Source organism: Anopheles merus, chromosome 2R, assembly GCF_017562075.2.
Source record: "Anopheles merus strain MAF chromosome 2R, AmerM5.1, whole genome shotgun sequence".
NCBI classification, from domain to species: Eukaryota; Metazoa; Arthropoda; class Insecta; order Diptera; family Culicidae; genus Anopheles; species Anopheles merus.
The window spans coordinates 48,531,208-48,551,033 of record NC_054082.1 but is presented as its reverse complement, the minus strand read 5'-3'; the positions used below and the strand labels follow the sequence as shown (position 1 = coordinate 48,551,033).

Here is a 19,826-nt window from a genome sequence, read left to right as displayed (position 1 = left end):
ATAGCTGTTTTATCGAGCATTTGATTTAAGCACGGTAGTATTGAGTAAATGATAAAAATAAAACACAAAACGGCAACAACCAACCAATTTCGCTTCGATTCGTCTTGGGTAAGAAGGGTAGAACAAAGTGTCAAACGATCTGTAGCACATGTAGCACATACCTACAAACTATAAAGTGGAAGTGGCAAGATCCGAAATAGGGGAATGGAATAAAATTTCCAAATCAAATATGAAGCACAGGAAGTGAGCGTATGTTCGAGGCATCAGATTGATCACGGTGATTGATTGAGAATGATTCGGCTGCCGTTGAATATCAGCAGATAAGTATAGTAGAAATATTTCAACGACGGTACATAGTATTACACAGCTAAAAAGTGCAAAGACAGTTTCTACAGAGTGGCAAACGAACACGATCAGCTTCACAAATGGTGGCAAAGATGAGACGAATAATGGAAAAAATTCTTCACTTTCAACACGATCATTTAACTTAATAACGTTAAAGCAAAGCAAAAACATTTGTATCATTCGTTAACTTCTGCAATTTTACTATACAGTCACTGAGCGAATTCTGCTAAGCCCGATGTGGGCAATTAGTCACAGTTTGGCACATTTTGTTGGAAGAACAACTCAAAAGGGTCTTTTTTTTATTTTGCTACTTCAAATGATTAGTCAATGTACGATCGAAACTGCAGGAAGGAGGAACGTTGTGTAAGCGATTATAAAATAGGCGGCAAAGGTTTGCAACATGCTCGTATGGCAATTATGGAGTAGGTGGGCTCTTGTGCCAACAGCACACGCAGCACAACTACATACAGCCGTAGGTGAGAAAAATGGAATCCAATACGAATGGAATGAAAAGAAAATGGACGAGAAAAACTGTAAAAGAAAGTATAAATCTGCGAAAATAAATATACGGATTTAAAATGTGCCCAAGCAGTGTGTTTTTTTTTTCTTTTTTGATAACATTTTTTAAACCATCAAACTTGTTGAAACGTATTTAATAACCTTTACCTGTACCATATAGAAACATTTTTAAGAAAGAAATTATCAGTCTTGTGAAATGTTAGATTTCTATAGATCATTTTCCACTATTTTTCTTGCCTCTTCAAAGTTTCTTCACACGTGAATGATATAAAAGTTTTAAAAAAACTAACCACTGACCTCAATGGCGACACATTGATGAATACTAAAACACTGCGCGATATAATCTTTATTCTTAATTCTTAACCAAAGGAAAACGTCTTTCAACGCTTTGGTGTGGGAAACAGGCCAAAGCCGAAAGGCAAAAAAAAAGAATTTACCAACTCTTAACATCATTCAAGAAACGTAACGTTCTACACTATCACCGAAAAGTATGAGAGAACCTCAGCAATATTAGTATTCATACTACACCGATGACGACATTTTCCTGCTTCTATGTGTGGGTTAGTTTGATTTTCGGGGGATGATAACGAATAAGACATTGAAAATCATATCGTAAACGTAACCGCCCTAGAAAAGGGGTTCTCGGGCATTTTTTCCTTGCTAAGAAACTTGGGAACGGCGGCACAAAAGACAGAAACGTGCCGACCATCATCGTTTCTTAGCTGCTGTTGTGTGTGCATTTTATATTCGTTAAAATTGGGGATGAATTTTGCAAAGCAACGGCCTCCCGCATGGTTGGTGAGCTCGTCTTACAAAACGGGAATCTTTTGCCCGGTTTGGGTATTTTATTTTGAATAGTCCTAAACGAAAGCCCATCCCCCATTACAGGCGCGCAGCTGAAAGAGTTCGAAGGAAATGGCCAGAAATTCTGCCACCCTGATCGTTATCGGACTGTTTGCTGGCGTAGGGCACCGGAAGGGCAGCAGCATCGCGAATATGGTGATGATGGCGACCGGTCTGGTTTGAGCTTTGTCTATGTGTTTTGACGGTAGTAAGACGTTGATGATGCAAACTGCTTGGAGCGCAAAACAGGAAGCGCGGTAAAGATTTATCGTCTTCGAAGACAGGAAGAAGTGTTGAAACAGGCGGTCGGTTATGAATATTTTAATCTAACAGCATCTCGCCAAAACAGAAGATGGTCGTGCTGTTGTAGTGTGCTGCAAGCTATGATTGATGTCATCCTCCCATTTCAACAAGTCAAACGAAGGGCTTTGACATTTCAAGTACAATACACATCAAGATAAAAGGGGGATGTATTTTACACCATATCGATGTCATTTATCATAACATTCTTCAAATTTTGTAGGTTTCATCATTAAAGGTACTACGCGATTTCGATGTTTTAGCAATAATATATTCATAATCAATTTATTTGTTTACATTAAGATAGCTTTAAAAATAAGATCAACAATGGAGCATAGGCTTTTTGTTACGTACTGAGCTTATCCGACAGGCCACACGAAGGATTGAGCAGAGGTCGAAGAGGAGCAGAAAGAAACAGCGCACTTTTGGACAGAGACTTTGACACTCTGCCTACTAACCAGTGCTTTCCACTAGTTGCTTCTAATCGAAAGGTTGGGAAGCCTATGTAGTCGGAATGGGGTATTTAGTTCGAAAATTCCCCCTGTCTTACACAGAGCCCCTGTCTTTTACAGAGTCGCTGCCTTATTTCGATAGTTAAAGAAAGGTATCCAACTCCAATAACTTTCGCGTTTGAATCACTCGCTTATTGATAGCATGGCCTGATACTGACCTATACTAAAATTTATGCTTGCATTTTATCCGATTATCCGTTCAGATTCGATTTTTGGGGTTTCTATAAAATTGTTTATTTTGACGTGGAAGGAAACAAATAATTGTTACTTTGATTAAGAACAAATGATTAGCAAATGAGGAAATTGGCGAAGAAAAAAATGTACATTTGCGTGCGCATGAATTAAACGATAATTAATCAATTTGTTTTCAGTTTTTCATATCTTCTTCTTTTGGCTCAACAACCGTTGCCGGTCAAGGCCTGCCTGTACCACACTACTTGTGGGTTTGGCTTTCAGTGACTTATTGATCCCCACATAGCAGGATAGTCAGTCCTTCGTATGGCGGCACGGTCCATTTGGGGCTTGAACCCATGACGGGCATGTTGTTAGGTCGTACGAGTTGACGACTGTACTACGAGTTTTTCATATATTTAACAAAAAAGGCAAGACCATATTGCTTTAGAGCATTTGTTAAAAATAAAATAAAGCAAAAAGCAGAATAAATAATTCTTTCTTTTGCTTTAAACCGACAAAACATGGAAGACTGGAGGTATTCAATTTTGAGTTAAAATGATTTTCTTTTAAAATATAGTGAAGCTAGTTTTTACAAAGTTTTCCGAGCCAGTTTGCAATGGGAAAGCCATTATACACCGCTTGAGAAATGTTGTTCACTGCAACAGCTGTCACGCATATCTAAGAACTTTTGAAAATTAATCTCACGTCCTACAGCAAGCAATGTACTATAGTAGAACGTTGATTATCCGGGGGCATATTAACCGGCGGGCAGCTTAACCGTGCGCATGAATTTGACAGTTGTTCAATCGTGGCGAACAGTACGCCGGTTAAACGAACTGGCTCATATTTAATCTCCCATTCATTATTATCTGAACTAGCCTCTGAAACTCGGATCTTGCAATACAGATAGCTAATTATATAGTAATATAATATGCAATGTCATGGTAGGAATAAAATTCTTTTTATTTCGCTTGCAACTCTTACAAATGAGTAATCCCTGACTATTATACAAAATACAAAATTTCATAATTGTACATTTGTAATCTAAATCCAAAGTCTTGTACAGACATTAGGATAAAACATACATCACTGTAAAAAGCCAAATTGTTAAACTTTACAGTTCACAGTTTCTACATAGGTTTTAGGTAAGCGGAATTTCTTACCCGCGAAATTCCGATTCGTGTAATTTTGGGCTTACTTGAAAAGCATTGTTTTTCAAAAGAATGTACAAAAGATGAAATTATCCATGGTTATTACATGATTCTATGATAATTTGGAAAAAATATCCCCAGTATATTTCATATCACACATTATCACGAAATAATGCTTTAAGTAGTATATCTGGCCATGAATATAAAATCGCAAAACTAAACAAAAATGCTAATGAGTCTAAAAGAAATATCATATAGTTCAAATCAATGATATGCTGGCCTATATAGGCCTTTGAGACTTATGCAGTACCACGTAGCCAGATAGTCTGCCCTTGCTATAAGGAGACTGACCATATGAGGCTTGATCCCATGACGGTCATGTTAATGAGGCGTAAGAATATAAATTCTTTAATTTTTTCTGTTAAAGAGAAATGAGTTATGAGTAGAGCTAAAAGTTGCATAACACAAAATATGAAACTCTCGATCTGTTTTCTTGCTTGAAGTGCTGATTGTGATCAACTGCTTTAACTGGAAACCATCGCTCATCGTCCAAAAGTCACGTGTAAAATTCAAACCACCCTACCTGCCCAAACCAATGCAATAATTGAAGTAAAATTTTGGGAATATCCTTTCAGCCGTAGACAGCTATTAATGTCTATCACAACTGCCTCCCGCTTTTGGCAAAGGACCTTAACGAACTTGTCCCCTTGGCCCGTGCAAGGATTTCAACTCGACAGCGACAAAAACTGCCAACGTCAGCAGTCCCACAATCACAACCACATTAACGGCCCTGTCGCTTCCACGAACTTTCCGTGCAATTGCGTGCGTGATTGGGTGCGTGCATGCGTGCGTGTGTGAAAGAGTTTGCAAGAAACAACCGGAAAGGCACGTTCCTGGCCCCATGCTACCGGCTGCCAGCACGGGGGAAGTATCCAGTTGATGAACCAAAGAGATAGACCGCAATTTCCGTACCCGGTCGTAGGACGTAGATAGCGAGGAAGGGAAGGAGAAGGAAGCACCGGAATGGCGGAATGGGAGAAGATCTGCAATCTTGATGTTTCCGAACAATCGTGACATTGTCTTACGTTTTGGTCTGGAAAGACCCGCAGCTATTGCTGCTTCCGTGTTGATCATATTGTTCCTATGTACCGGATCCTTTTCCCGAAGGAAGCAAGCCACAGAGGGGGAATTTAACGAAGGCAGGACAACTCTGGTACGTGACTTAGACAATTGAACTCGGCAGTTGGCTTGGGCCCCTGGCCCATGTCTAAAGGACGTTTTAAAGAAGGGAGAGCGAATGGAGCTGGTGGGGTTTGAGGTGATGGGTATTCATTCTAACTTTCGGCAGTCGTATTAGTTGTTATTTCTGCTAAAACATACATTTTTTATCTTTCACTTACTTCTACAAATGTCTGCTATTATGAAATATGTTTTCGTTTTGCCCTGGTTTTCAACAATTTGAAAATATCTATTCCCTTTTTTATAAACTTTTATTAAATTATAACACAATTATTTTATTATTTTATTTAATTAATTTTTCATAAAAACTAAGAACGCGCTTTTCATACAAACAATCAATCAAAGCATCTTTTTAAGGATACAAGTAAAATTTAATAAAATTTAAGAAGAGACCCTTTCTTTTTTGAAGAAATTGACCCATTTAAATTATTTCCCTTATGAAACAATAGAACTGTTACATCACAATTAATGTGGAAAATCAAACTAAAGTTCATCTTGTAAGTAATTCCTAAGGCTCTTCAGATCCTAACCTTGTCAGCATCCACAAAATTGAACACAAAAACAAAAATGAAGGAAAATCCGCTGAACTAACAGTTTTGCTAACAGGATGATAATTGAGTGGGCAATAATTCGGCTCCATCTTCTTATTTTCTCTTCCATCACTAAACTATTCAATCAAGCACTTGTTCCGGCAACAAAACAAATTAGACTTCTTGACGTTGGCACGTTCCGGTACAACATAATAATATTAAAAATCGTGCCACGCTTCAATCCCAACAAATAGCACATAAAAAATAATAATAATTCAATGACGCCAGGCAAAATGTGTGCACACGCTATACGAAGCCATATCTCATCATGGGGAGTTTGGTGCGAACCTTTACGCTTGGCATCGTGACGACGGATCACATCAGCGCCGGGCAACGATCACGGATCACTGTCAAGTGATTAGCGTCGGCAATCGTGACATGTTCTGCGTAAAATTACGGTTGAATAAATGATGATCTGACGAAACTCCAAATCACCAAAAATAATAATAATAATAATAAAAAACCATAACCCAAGTACGAGCACGAACAGAAAGCCAAAAATATATGAAATCTGTCTCAGTCTCCACCAGTACCTAATCCGTTTCGAAACAGAAAGGGAAAACCGGCGCGGACAAATACTTGGAAAGTACGGAAAAGTGGGCAGACAAAGCACGAGACACTATTGTAAGCGATTGCGCCAGCAATTACATTAGAATCGATTATGCCTGTTTGACAGCACACGCGGTCGCGGTATTCCCGTTTGACAGGCGAACGTTGCGCTCTCTCTTTCTCTTTCTCTCTTTCTATCTATCTATCTCTCTCTCTCTTTGCCATTGATTATCTTGTTGTCTTGTAGCGATCTGGTCGCGATGAGGGTCTTTCGATGAGGGAAATCGGAAAACGTTTCACTGAGATCAACGGTTCATTCGGTGAAAATGAGGTGATGAATAATTTGTACCATACCCACCCGCACTCTCGACACGACCGAACATCACTAGCACCATCCGACAAATGGAGAAGATTGTAATGAAACATCCAACGAATCAGAAAGGTTTTATTTTTACTAACGATCCACGACGATGACGCGCCCGCCACCTCCAGCAAAGAACAGCAAGGCACGAGCCGTGAGCTGGTTCGAGTCGAAGCAAAGGAAAGTATCCCATAATTATTTAATTATCGCATAACACAACACACCACCGGAACGGGGAAGGCTAAAGGGGGCCAAAAAGCCGTTGCCATGACAGTAGTTGTCAGGCCCGAATTTGATTGTGTTGATCCCCTTCCTCAGTGCGCACAATGTGGGCCTTCCTCCTACCAGCGCGGTCGTACGCTGTCGTGTTGAAGATTTTCTGCGAATATTAAACCCGACCGATTCTGAAGAAATGCGCACGGTACGACAATCGACAATCGGTGCGGTGGGCGATGAAGGGTCGGGATGTGTGATTAGGGCGCCATTTTTCGCTGACTAATCGTCGTCAACATTTCTGGCTTCTCATCATCGCCAACGCTTCACTACTCGTTGGTCCAATGGTTGACCGGTTTCGTCCCTTCTTTCCGTGTTCTAACGCTGTTCGCTGACTGGCGAGGCAAAGGCCACCCAGAACTTTCGTCTGCGCAACTTGACAGGTTCCGTTGTATAGTCGGTTGGTCCACTCTGGAGTCGGCCGTGTGGCTTTAGTGTACTCTGTCTTATTATTTTTATCCTCCGAGCTATCTTTTCAACGGCTTCATTCTTCTCAGAATCTGCCGCTGGACAATGGAGTCACTTTTTTCTTCTTTCTTCTCCCTTTATGTGCGCCTTTCGATACGTCAATCGTGACTTTTCCCCCGAACAAAACGTGTCGAGTAAAGGTGTTAAGCTAAGAGTCAAATTGCGCTTGTGTGCGGTCGTCGATTGATATCAGTTTCGTCAGCTCTTCCTATGCTATCAGCGTCATCCTCAGGATGATCCTACGCTATGCTAAATGCCTTCAACGCCGATGAAAGTGTCGAAAATCCCATTGGATGTTTTACCACCGACAAACCGACGTGACACTGGCGTTACAAAAGTGTCCCACACGAAAGTACTGTCATTTACCAGTGAGGCGAACACTTCTGTCAAAGTAAGCTCTGTTCACTGCTGCTTCGATGTAAACAACTTTTCTAAATACAAATGGCGAAGGAAGTGTGAGGCATAATTTTGTGAGAATTATTGGACAAAACACCCGGGAACATCATTTTATAAGTTTCCAAATCAATGTAAAAGATGTGAGAAATACATAAAACAATACGCATTGGAATTTGCGAAGAAAAACAAAAAGGGGATTTAGCAGTTTCTTCTCCGTGTCAGTGTAGTAAGCGAATCATTATAGAGATGGCGCTAGTGTTTAACGTATTTTCATTTGAAATAAGGAGACAACTTTTGAAGTTCATTTTGTTCGAAGTGTCACGTCGGTTTGTCGGTGGTTTTACTTTCTGTTGTTGTGAGTTTAGCAGGTTTATCCTTTTTTTTTAGACAGCCCAAGGCATATTGGACACCTCAAATGTAAATCACGAACAAGCGTGTCGAATCCCCGATTTATTCGCCCGTTCCTTCCTCAATTCCCAATCAACCAGTGCCATCAAACAGCCGAAAAGGGTTCCCACAGCAACAGCAGCATTTACTAAAGAGGGATTAGCCGATTTTAATGTGATGTTTGTTTCTGCACCACAGTAGGCCATCATATCTGCCCGCGGGCTTTGATTTTCCCCTCCGTTTTCGATCGGAGTATGCTCGGGAAGGTGTCTGCTGCCCTGGTGGCAGAACGAAATCTCACGCTCCCTTCTATCACACACTTCATACCATGCACAGTATTATTCCGTTTAATTGTGCGTAGTATTGCCAAAAGCGCATTGAACTACTTAACTGTGGACTTTCATTGCTGCAGAAGCATTATCTTTAAGCAAGCTAGCTTGAGGTAATAAGAAAAAAGGTACAGTCTCAGAATACTCCATCAACAGCATGTAGTAGTAGTAGTAGTAGTTTATTTGAATTCGAAGCATTATATGTAATTATGTTTTACAAATTTTCCTTGCGATAATGGGTTCGACTCTTAAGCTTTCCTCATTAATGTTTTCTGTGTAGCAATTGCTGGATTTTTCGATTTTGTTCTGATGTTGAGTAGTAGCGTGGGAACAATTTACAAAAAAAACCCACAAATTTTGTTTTAGAGACTATCCTATCTAACTATGCTAACTAAACTAACTAACCTAGCTATGCAAACTACACTAACTAACTTTACATTAAATATTACAAACAAGACCATAACCTATAACTTAGCCTAACATTTAGCTAAATTATATGCTAAGCTACCAATTGATTTAATATGGGAATTTCGCTCGATTCACAATTATCGTGATATTTTCTATAGATTCTTTCAATGTATTCTTTAATTGTAGCCATATTTGTAATCCTATGAAGCTCTCTTGTGTTAAACCATGGATGGACATTAATAATCATTTTAAGGATTTTGTTTTGCTTAATTTGTAACTTTTTATAATGAGACTGAGCAATTCCTTTCCAGGCTGGTGCAGCATATGTCATTACTGGCCGAAAAAATGCCTTATAAATGAGTAATTTGTTTTTTAAATTCAATTTCGATTTCCGGTTTAAGAAGGGATACATAGTTTTAACCATTTTGTCTAATTTTATAAGGGTATTCTCAGTTTGTGTTTTGAATGTAACACGCTGTTCAAAGTGCATACCAAGGTATTTTATACTCCTTTTCCATGGTATGTTTTCTTGTCTCATCACTAGATCTCTTTGGGGAAGTCTTCTCATACACGTATTCCTTGTGAAAAAGATTGCTTCTGACTTGGTACTATTGGTTTTGAGCTTCCAGTTTATACAATATTTAGCATACGCCTCTAGTGCGATGTTTAAGCGTCTAATGATTGTTTTAGGATTTTTCGCTGAGGACGATATAGCGAAATCATCAGCATAAAGGAAATTAGAACAATATCTTGTGTTAGGTATATCTGCTAAGTAAATATTGAATAACAGAGGAGACAGCACGCTTCCTTGTGGTACACCAGCTACATTATGGTATGGTTTCGATTTGGATTTTCCAATGTGTACAGAGTTTTTCCGGTTATTTAAAAATGATCTTACTATGTTTGTTATGTAAGGAGGAAAATTAAACTTATTAAGTTTGAAAAGTAGTCCCTGGTGCCATATCGAATCAAAAGCCTTTTCATTGTCTAAAAGGACTAAACCAGTAGATTGTTTTAATTCCCTATTTTCAACAATACTATTTTTTAATCGATGGATCTGATGTGTTGTACATCTTGCAGGCTGAAACCCAAATTGAGATTCAGGTATAATATTATTGTTATCGACATGTTTGCGAATTCTGATAGCAATCAGTTTTTCCAAAAGTTTTCCCAAACAACTTAGCAGACTGATTGGTCTGTAGCTTTCAGGATTCGTATGGTCTTTACCAGGTTTAGGAATAGCAATTATTTTAGCAATTTTCCATTCAGAAGGAAAATATCCTAGTTGTAGACATGCGTTAAAAATAAGAACTAGATAGACTATGGCTTTTCTCGGGAGATGCTTAATGGTTTTGTTGTTGACTCTATCACAACCAGTTGATTTTTTATTTATTAAGTTTTTAATTAATCTCGTAAGCTCGCTTGGTTTAATAAGTTCAGATGAATGTGGTTGTTTTCTCATATTGGAAGTCAAATATTTTTCATTTTTGTTAACTATCCTACTTTCAATGGGACTAACATTATGATGTGTTATATTATGCGCATTTTGAAAATGATTTTTAAGAGCTTCACATTTTTCTGTAGTCGTAAGTAAATAGTGGTTGTGGTTTTTGAGTATAGGAATATTTCTTTGTTGGTTTTTTATAGTGCCTACGAGCTTCCAGAAGCGATTCGTGTTATTATGACGGGGATTTATACTTTCTAGGGTATTAGCCCATGCCTTATTCCGTTCCAGGGTTATTAAGTATTCAATTTTCCGTTTAAGAAAATAATAAAAGTTTTGATATGAAGAATCTAATCTGTGTCTTTGCCATTTTTTCCTAAATTGATTTCTAAGTTTTATCAAGGTTTTTATAAGATCAGGTAGTATAATGTTAAATTTACCTGGAATCACTGTTGGTATGGCTCTGTCATGTGCTCTGGTTATGTTTGAAGTAAATTTTTTAATCATTTCATCGATTTGAGACACATTATGAATATTACATAAATGCGTTGAGGTTAAGTCAATAGATTGATTAACAAGGGATTTAAAATTGTTCCAATCTGCTTTGCTATAGTCAGGGATTTTATACTCAGGGATTATATTTGCTCTAGAATTGTAAATTGTAAAGGAAATCGGTAAATGATCAGAAGTTAGCGCTGTGATTGTTTTTAATTGAGAAAAAAGGTTAAGGTTATTAGTTAAAGCTAGGTCAAGTATTGATGGCTTTCTAGAGGGATCTCTAGGGATGTAAGTTGGTTTATTTGGGTAATAAATAGAAAATTGACCTCTTTGTGATTCCTCAAAAAGGATTTTTCCTGCTTGATTACGAGAAGCACAATTCCACATTTTGTGGCGAGCATTAAGATCACCACAGATGAAAAAATTATCTTTTCTTGACGTTAGTTTTATAATGTCATTTTTGAATGTCTGCATATTAATATTCGCGCCGGGATGATATGCAGTGATAAATGTTAAACTATTTTGCTCCGTGAAAATTTTAACTCCTATTGTTTCAATTATTGAAAGGTTTAAGTGTTTTATCAACTGGTGTTTAATTTTTTTACTAACAAGAACCATCACTCCTCCTTTGGGGCCCGATAATCTATCTAGTCTATAGCTATTGTATCCTGGCATATTAAACACGTGCACCGGTTTTAGGAACGTTTCCACTAACATCATGATGCTGATGTTATTTTCATTTAAAAAATGGGACAACTCTGTTTTTTTATTGGCAATGCCGTTGGCATTCCAGTATGAAACTCGTACATTACCTTGGAAATCCATCACGGAAAACAAAACTTGGCAACCACTTGGAAGATTGCTGTTATCTGGTCTTGTTTGCTTCTGCATTGCTCCAGCTTTATGAATACTTCCTGAACAATAGGAATTATTTGTTCTGCGCTAAACAGCTCCTCATGAGCCTTAAATCTTTCACCCTGACCTATGCGCGTTGGTATCGAATTAGATGTGTGTTGTGTAGGTTTGTCAACTCGTGAATTTACTTTCCAACCCGGTATCGGTTTAGGTTGAGGAAGTGTAGGAAAGTCTCCTAAGTTCGGTCGATAGCCTTTCGTAGTGTTTGTAATGCGTTTTGCTACGACGGGACGTTTTGGGCAGTCCATATATCCCGCTGTGTGGTTTCCTTCGCAATTGGCACATTTCAGTTTATGTTCTGGTACTTTACCATCACTCGACGATGTCCCCGCGGTAAGAGGACAAACCGATGATGCGTGTTCATCGGCGCATTTATTACATCTTTCTACGCGGTTGCAGTTCATTGCTCCGTGACCGTATAGTTGACACCTTTTGCATTGCATGGGTCCGGCTTTTTTGGAATAATATCCCCACTTTACCACACAGTGATCTAGAGCGGTGATAGTTCGTAGCAGTTGCATAGACACGCTACCCACACTAAAGTGGATTAGGTATACTGCGTGTTCGTCATAGCGTTTTTGTCTTAGTGCAAGCTTTTTTACACTTTTTGGAACTAGGTTTTCCTCTTTTAACAGGTTTTCTACTTCTTCATCTGGTAGTTCATGTAAACCATAAAGAACGATTTTAGTCGTTTTGTCCTCTTCCAGTTGGTACGTGTGAAAAGGGATATTTGTTTTTTTGAAGTGATTTACTACTGATCTAAAATCATTTGTATTGGTGACCTGAACGATCGTGCCGTTATACGTTGCTTTCGTATTGTAACGTACTACTCCTGCTGCTAATACGGCTTTGTGTACAAAACCCACTGATGAACTTTTAACCACTATTGGTGGTAGTTTACCGGTATCACTGCTTGGTGTATTTGACGTATTAGTGTTGGTCACTGGCTGAGATCTCTTACTCTGCTGATTAGGTGGCTCTTCTTCGTTGTCGCTAAGCAGAGCGAAACTGTTTTCGGATAGATCCGAACGACTGCGCGTATCGGTTTTGTCTATGTGTAGTTGTCTTGGTGGTGCTTTGGGCTTTCTTCCCCTTCTATCTCTTCCTCCCATTGCGAGAGAAGAGTATTTGCGTACCTTCGTATACTTTGTGATTTTGTGCGTTAGTACGTATTAGTTTTGTTATTCGGAGCTATCTGGAAGTACGTCTGTGCTTGACCAGAGCCGATTTGCAACTGCATCAACAGCATGAACAACTACGATGTTTATTACATTTGATTATTACATTATTGATTAATTGCAAAAATGAGTTGACGAGAAACAACGAATAATTTTAAATGAATTTTATAGACCATTCAATCAAAATCTGAACTGCAACTCGCTAACATCTTGTTGATATCTTCATAGCATCTGATTTACATTTCTTGTTGCGCTTAACGATACGATAATTGACAGTTACAATAATTACATCACAAAACATTCCCATCACTCCCCCTTGAACTAACCCGTTTCTTACTGAACAGCAAGTGGCCACAAATTCAAAGGGGCCAAAAACCAGTTCAATTTGTTACACCCTTCGAACTGATAACTGCAAGGACCGGGCAATAACACATACCGTGCCCATACTCAAATCATGCCCGTGACGACCCGTAACCGAGGCCGCCTAGTTTCAGCAACCGTTCTAGCTTAATCCGAACATATGAAACAAATTATCAGTGATAAACGAACCACGACTCCCGCTTCGAAAAGGACTGCTTGATTGATTTGGTGCACCCCTCTGCTGGTGGTACAGGCGCAGACATGCGTATTGCTATCAGGATATAAGGGGCCGCACAACACCGGCCCTGAAGTTACCCCTAAATTCTCACCCAAAATGCTTCTTCACTGGTTGTTGGTGGTGCGAAGATGAACCCTCAGCGATGCATTACTCACTTTCAGAACCGTTTGACTCACTTGAAGAATGCAATTCTCACCGGCTCACCGTACGGCGGACAAGCAGAGTGTGCCACGGGTGAGTCTGCGATTGAAACGGCAATTTAATAAAGTGATTTTGTAAAGCGAACCATGTTTCATCACGTGTTTCGAGATGAGTGTGTGTGTATGCCGTTTTGTAATAGCTATTGCGGCCTCCTTTATCGCCCCTGTGGGGCGACTCTCCGTAATAAAAGTCAGATTACGTTAGCAAAGGTAAGGTTTTTCAATATAAAGCGATTAAACAAAAACGTAACGACAAATTGCTTATTTTGAGATTGTTCCACTTTTTTACTGTTTCTATAGAAATTGTAAATTTGAAGAGCACGACTTTACTCGCATTCTTACATAGGTATAATTGATAAAAAAGAGAAATATTATTGCATGAATATGTGTGAATTTTTCATACTATTTTCATCCATTTACTATCCCCGGTACTCTTTCCTTGCGAATGGTTCATCCGCAGCGATTAACCTGACTTTTGAAATAGTATGCACGTGTCGTGCAAATTGTTCCCAAAGATTTCCCGTTTAGCCGTACGGCGGGGTTTCCCTTTGGCACGTTGAGGGCGACACGTATGTCAACGCGGTGGTGTTCGGGGTTTTGATGCCCGGCACGTGCCGGTAAAGCCGGTCACAGCCGACCTCCAATCTCGGAGGCAAATGTCATATTTTTGGGAAAACAAATTATGATTTCCTAATTGTTTTCCGATGAGCGCGTTCAACAAGGCTGAATGTTTCCTTGTTGTTTTTCTCTGCAAAGGACGGCATACAGTTTTTTCTTTTCTTTTTGTTCACCCTTTCATTCCCTTGTTCACCCCATCTACCCATCCCCGGACGTCCGGGGCAAGTGGTTGATTATTAAAAAATAATTGCTTCCCTAGTGCGCCTGCACACAACCACACACACACACACCCACCCAGCCACACCTTTTCCGTGTGACATGCGGCATCCCCGAGTGCAGCAGCGGACGGTGGCCACACCGTATTAATTGACACGCTGCCACCGTGCATCCTGGGATGCAGAACGTGTTAAAACGCCGTTCGGAGCAAGCGTTGCACCTTACGGGAAATGTGGGAGGAAATTTGAAAGAAAGATGCTTTCAGTATTGTGTCGAGAATAATAGGAATCCATGGATATGATATGGGTAAAGGTGTTTTTATTTCGCTTCGCGTGTATTGTTTTATAATGAGAATCGTGAGTTATCGTGAGAAAAAGTTGGCGTGTATTAGTTAAATGTTGTTAAATCATATAAAAAAAAATATTTTGTCAAAAAACAATGACATCTCCACGTAGTTCTTGAAAAGGTAATACATCCCTCCAAAAAAGGCAAATTTTCAATTAGTGGTGTACAGAGTACCAAGTCAAGATCTGTTCATTGGAATATTGTTGTCACCTTGCATCTAGGAAATGTATAAATACGCTTCAATTTAAAGTTGGCATTCTTTTTTAAAACCCAAAAATGTAGCGCATCTCCAAGATTTTACATCAACAAATGCAGGAAAACGCTGTAACAATATGTGTATTACAAAATGGGTCGAAATGAGTAAATTATTTCGTGTAATTACAGTTTTATGAAAGGGATGTTAAAGAAATAGACCTACTTAAACGAACCTTTGTTAAAACCATTTCACACAGGGATTAACCAGGGATTTTAACCGAATTATTTACAACTATACAACATGTCTGCTATGTTTCGACTTTGACCTAATTTATGTATGTGTTGTTGCGGTGAGATGGCGTATGCTCTAAATAAACCCAATATAAAAAGATTTCATATTCGGGTGAGATTCTACCTCAATTGCATCTCTTCACTACATATTAAAACATGATCTTCTTATTTACGCTTGGTGAATACAAATTAAAGCAATCTGACAATTAGTTTTTAAACATATTTAATGCTGTACGAATTAAGCACTCTCGTGGTAATTGTTTAACCCGGTCTCGTGGTACAGTCGTCAACTCCTACGACTTAACATCATGCCCGTCATGGGTTAAAATCTCGAATAGACCGTGCCGCCATACGTAGGACAGCCTATCCTGCTATGGGGGGAAATCCATAAGTCACTGAAAGCCAAGCACACAAGTAGTACAGACAGGCCTTGACCGACAACGGTTGTTGAGATAAAGAAGAAGAAGATTTCTGTACATGTAAATTATAGAACGATTCTCATTTTTATTAAGAAACATAGGAGCGTAGGAAACCTAGGAACGAATTCTACGTACATGTTCGTCATGTTTAGCTATTACGTAGAATGCCATAAAAGTTTGTTTGCACTGTTCTTACCATACGCACCGAGCATAGAACTTCATCTCAGTGAGAGGTTGTATTTTTAATAAATTTAGATATATTTTTTTACTCCTCTTCCTGCTACAGCCTCAGTGATGATATCGTTTGCTCGGACGAGCGCCGAACAAATATTTGCCCTCAACGCTTTTTGAAAGACGGCAGACGGGCTATACGAAATAAAATAAAATATGAAAAAAAATCCTAGGGGGCTATTCGATGTTCCAGGGCAGCCGGCGTGACCTAGCGCACCACCCCAAAACGGCGACGCCAGCCACACTAGTGGTGCACTGCACCATCACGAATCGGTCCCAAGTGGATTCTACTTAGAAAACCATCGAAATTAATTTACACACAAATTCATCAATCCATCACTCATTCATTCGTACGTTCGTTCGGTCGTTCGCTCGTTCGTTTTGTACCTTTGCTGTTCGTGCATTGGTAGACGCTGACGGCAAGGGCTGGGAAAAGGGAGAGAAAAAGCTCTACGAAAATACTAAGAAAACGATCAAGATGCTGCTAGCAAAACAATAACAACAGCTACAGCAAGAAGATGCAGTGTGTTGTTTTCTCGCAATGGGCAAGTGAGAAAAGGAGAAAAGAAACAAATTCTCCATACTGACCCTCGTCTACTTTGCATACGCAGCATAAACATTCAGGCATCGTGGAGCGCCTTACGTTTAGCGCTACACGATGGACCAAGGAAGCGTTTCTGATTCTTCTTTTGCTTTTTTTCTTCTTCCCTTCAGTGTTCCAGCGTTAGAAATATACACTCCTTACGTAACAATTGAAGTGTTTTGCTAACTAACGTGCGCACGCAAACTGGCATCCCTGCCACCCTCGTCCATCCCGTCCCATAGCCTCTACACATCAGTGCAGACCAAATGCTGGCCTTACTGGCCATCGTACACCAGCTGCCACACAAATTCGTCCGCTCGACCGTTCGTTAAAACAACGAATCACAATCACAATAGCGCTGATGAGTTTGATTTCCATTGGCCACTGTTGGCACTGGCCATGGGGAGTTTTGGAAATTCAAATTCTTTCTTCCTTTCGCACCTCTTGAACGGTCGCCTCGCTCGTCCCTTCCTTCCTCTGCGCTCTACCAGCAGGCCTTCCCCGGTCTCCGTGCTAATGAGCACAATCTGGTCAACGGAAGCGTTCCCTTCCTGGTGGGAAAATCGGTGACCTCTCGCGTTACGCTACGCTAATCGCTCAAGTGCACTCTTCTACCGCCTTTGCTTGGCTTGCTGTTGGCCATCTTACAAAGCGAAAAATAAAAACAAAATACACCACACACATACATATGCACGCTCACCCTTAGTGGTAAATGAACCGTCCTAGCTAGCTTCTCTATCTATTGATCTATGAAGTGATTTGTTGTTTATTTCCATTTTGCTAAAGCTGCTACGTACCGAGACATCGGGAGTAGGGAGGCGGTACAAAAAAACCTGCTCACGACACTTGCAAAGAGAAATAAATGTATTCTGCACTTGAACTTGGCCAACTGTGGCTTGCAGGGTGCTTCCGTTCACCGTTTCGAGCCTCTTTGTAAAACAACAAAAGCGTTTGCAATGGGACAAAAGCATAGTATTCGATACAAGTAGCAGTGAGGTCGAGAGCGTGGTGGAACAACAAGTTTCTAGCATTAATTGTTTAATGACTCAAGTGACACTAGTTAGACCCTCTGATTAATGCAATATGCTTTTTTTTGTTATTGTTCAGTGAAATATTTTTTTAAATTTTCATCAACTTCTATAGTGCTGTAAAAGTTCTGTTAAGCTCTTTTCTATCCTGAAAGAACTGTTATTATGTTACTGCTATCTTCACCTTCTTTTGTTAAGCGTAACGTCCCACGCGGTCAAGCCACCCAATACAGGCTTAGACTTATTTAGTACTACGCAGCCGGATATACAATCAAGTCCTTGCTTCAAGGGGACGGTCCATATAAGGCTTGAACCCACGACGGGCATGATGTTAACCTGTACGAGCTCACGATTGTATCACGGGACCATGCTATATGACTATCTATGGTACCTAATTTTACCCACAGCTGGATAGTTTGTTCCAAGATCAATTGGCGAAGTGTTCAGGAAGATTTAAAAAAAAACAATCGAACGACATCGTTCCTTGTTGATTTATGTGAATATTGTATTTAAAAATACATGCACGATACTACTTATTTCCCCTTTGTAGTTTTATTTACATATTTGTAAGTTTTCTGTATACAACCCTATCTAGGACTAAGATAAGATGACGGAAATTGCTGAGACCTCTTCTTTTACCTGTAATCTGAACAGAAATAGAAATATACTATAGCCAACACACTAGGATAGAGACTGTCAGTGATCTTGCACCATTCGTTAAAATGCAACTATTTGAGACAATAATGAGATCTGGAACGAGATCATTGACATGGACTGTAATTTTAATCACCAGACAACATAGTTCTACTAAAATGAACCCTTATACATCATCACAATTGTAAAAAAGATTTATTTTATAAGACAAACTTGCATAGAAATAGATATGAGCCCGAGCTGTATAAACGTTTTATTACAATTGGCCATATCTTTACAATCAATTTAAGAAACAAAACGTGAATGCATACCTCATATAAATCTACTGCAATAAAGTTAACGGAATCTGTTTCATGCTTGCGTATAACGCTGGAAAAAGTAAATTCTATACTACATTCATAGCGTTATACAAAAGAGCAAATAAGAATTAAAACTGATGACCAGCTCTTTTGACAATCGTTCTACATCACAGTTCATTTAAAATAGCTACTAGATGAATGTGTTATCTACTGGCAATATTCATATGTTCTTCCAATAATACGAGTATTTCCAGCAATAATACGAGTATTTCAAAATAAATCTCGTTCTACAAATTCCAACATTGAGTTCAACCACAATATTCGTACTAGTGAACCGTTCGCTTCGCAATATCATGTAAAACAATTTCTTCTTCCTTTCCACACCAGCTCCCGTCACCCATCACGCTCGCAAAAACGCACACTTAACGAACTGTACACTTATTTACTGGACCGAATTTTCATCCAGGAAAGCCACCAATCAAACCATCCAACTGAACCTTTCTCTCCGATTCATAGTCCCATCGGCGCCCCATCGCATCGGTTCGATGGATTCCAACCAAATCCACAAGCACCCGAAATTTCTCATCAATTTCCATCAGTCGGTACCCTAATCGGTTCACCAACGGTTCGGATGACCGGAAACGCTGGCAATTGTGAGGGCAAAGGGTGGCGATGCGGTCTGCTTGGTTGCCTGGTTTTATGGGTGCTTCAGGCTGAAATTAGTGGTCGAACCCGAATTGGCATTCACCCATTGAAAATTCTCAAACCGAACCGATGCTCCTTCTCCTAACCCGGGAACCCTGGAAGGCTCTGGCGTTCGTCGTCCGGTTCTCGGCCCAGATCCTCGAAATGCGTCAGACTTTCCTTGTTTTTTTTTTTGTTTTTTTTTTTTTTTTTTTTTTTTTTTTTGAACATTTGAAAAAAGATACTCATTTGTAGCTCCATACACATGTAATTGGTATCCCCGACAGTTCAGACATGCGTATGAAAAGCTAATTCTATCCATTGCATGCCTGACGTCAATGTGCTAGTAATTGTGTCAGAAAATTATTATTAATAGCACACATTTTACAACTAGATTGCATAAACTAATAAATTGAAATATAAACTTCATCTACACTGGAAACTACGTGTTTAGTTTACATCTATAGGTTCTAGCAGTAAAACCGACTATTTTTATTCAATCTCTTTCCATTTTATCACTTCATAGGTAGTAAATCTTAAATTATTCGTACTTTATTCCACTTTTTTGTATCATAAACCAAAACTC

At 39.4% G+C, this 19,826-nt stretch overlaps 1 long non-coding RNA gene across 1 annotated transcript in view; it reads right to left on the bottom strand.

The window, feature by feature from the left end:
* LOC121588054 overlaps nucleotides 1-19,826 on the bottom strand; it is a 65,256-nt gene that overhangs the window by 27,983 nt on the left and 17,447 nt on the right. The window lies entirely within an intron of this gene.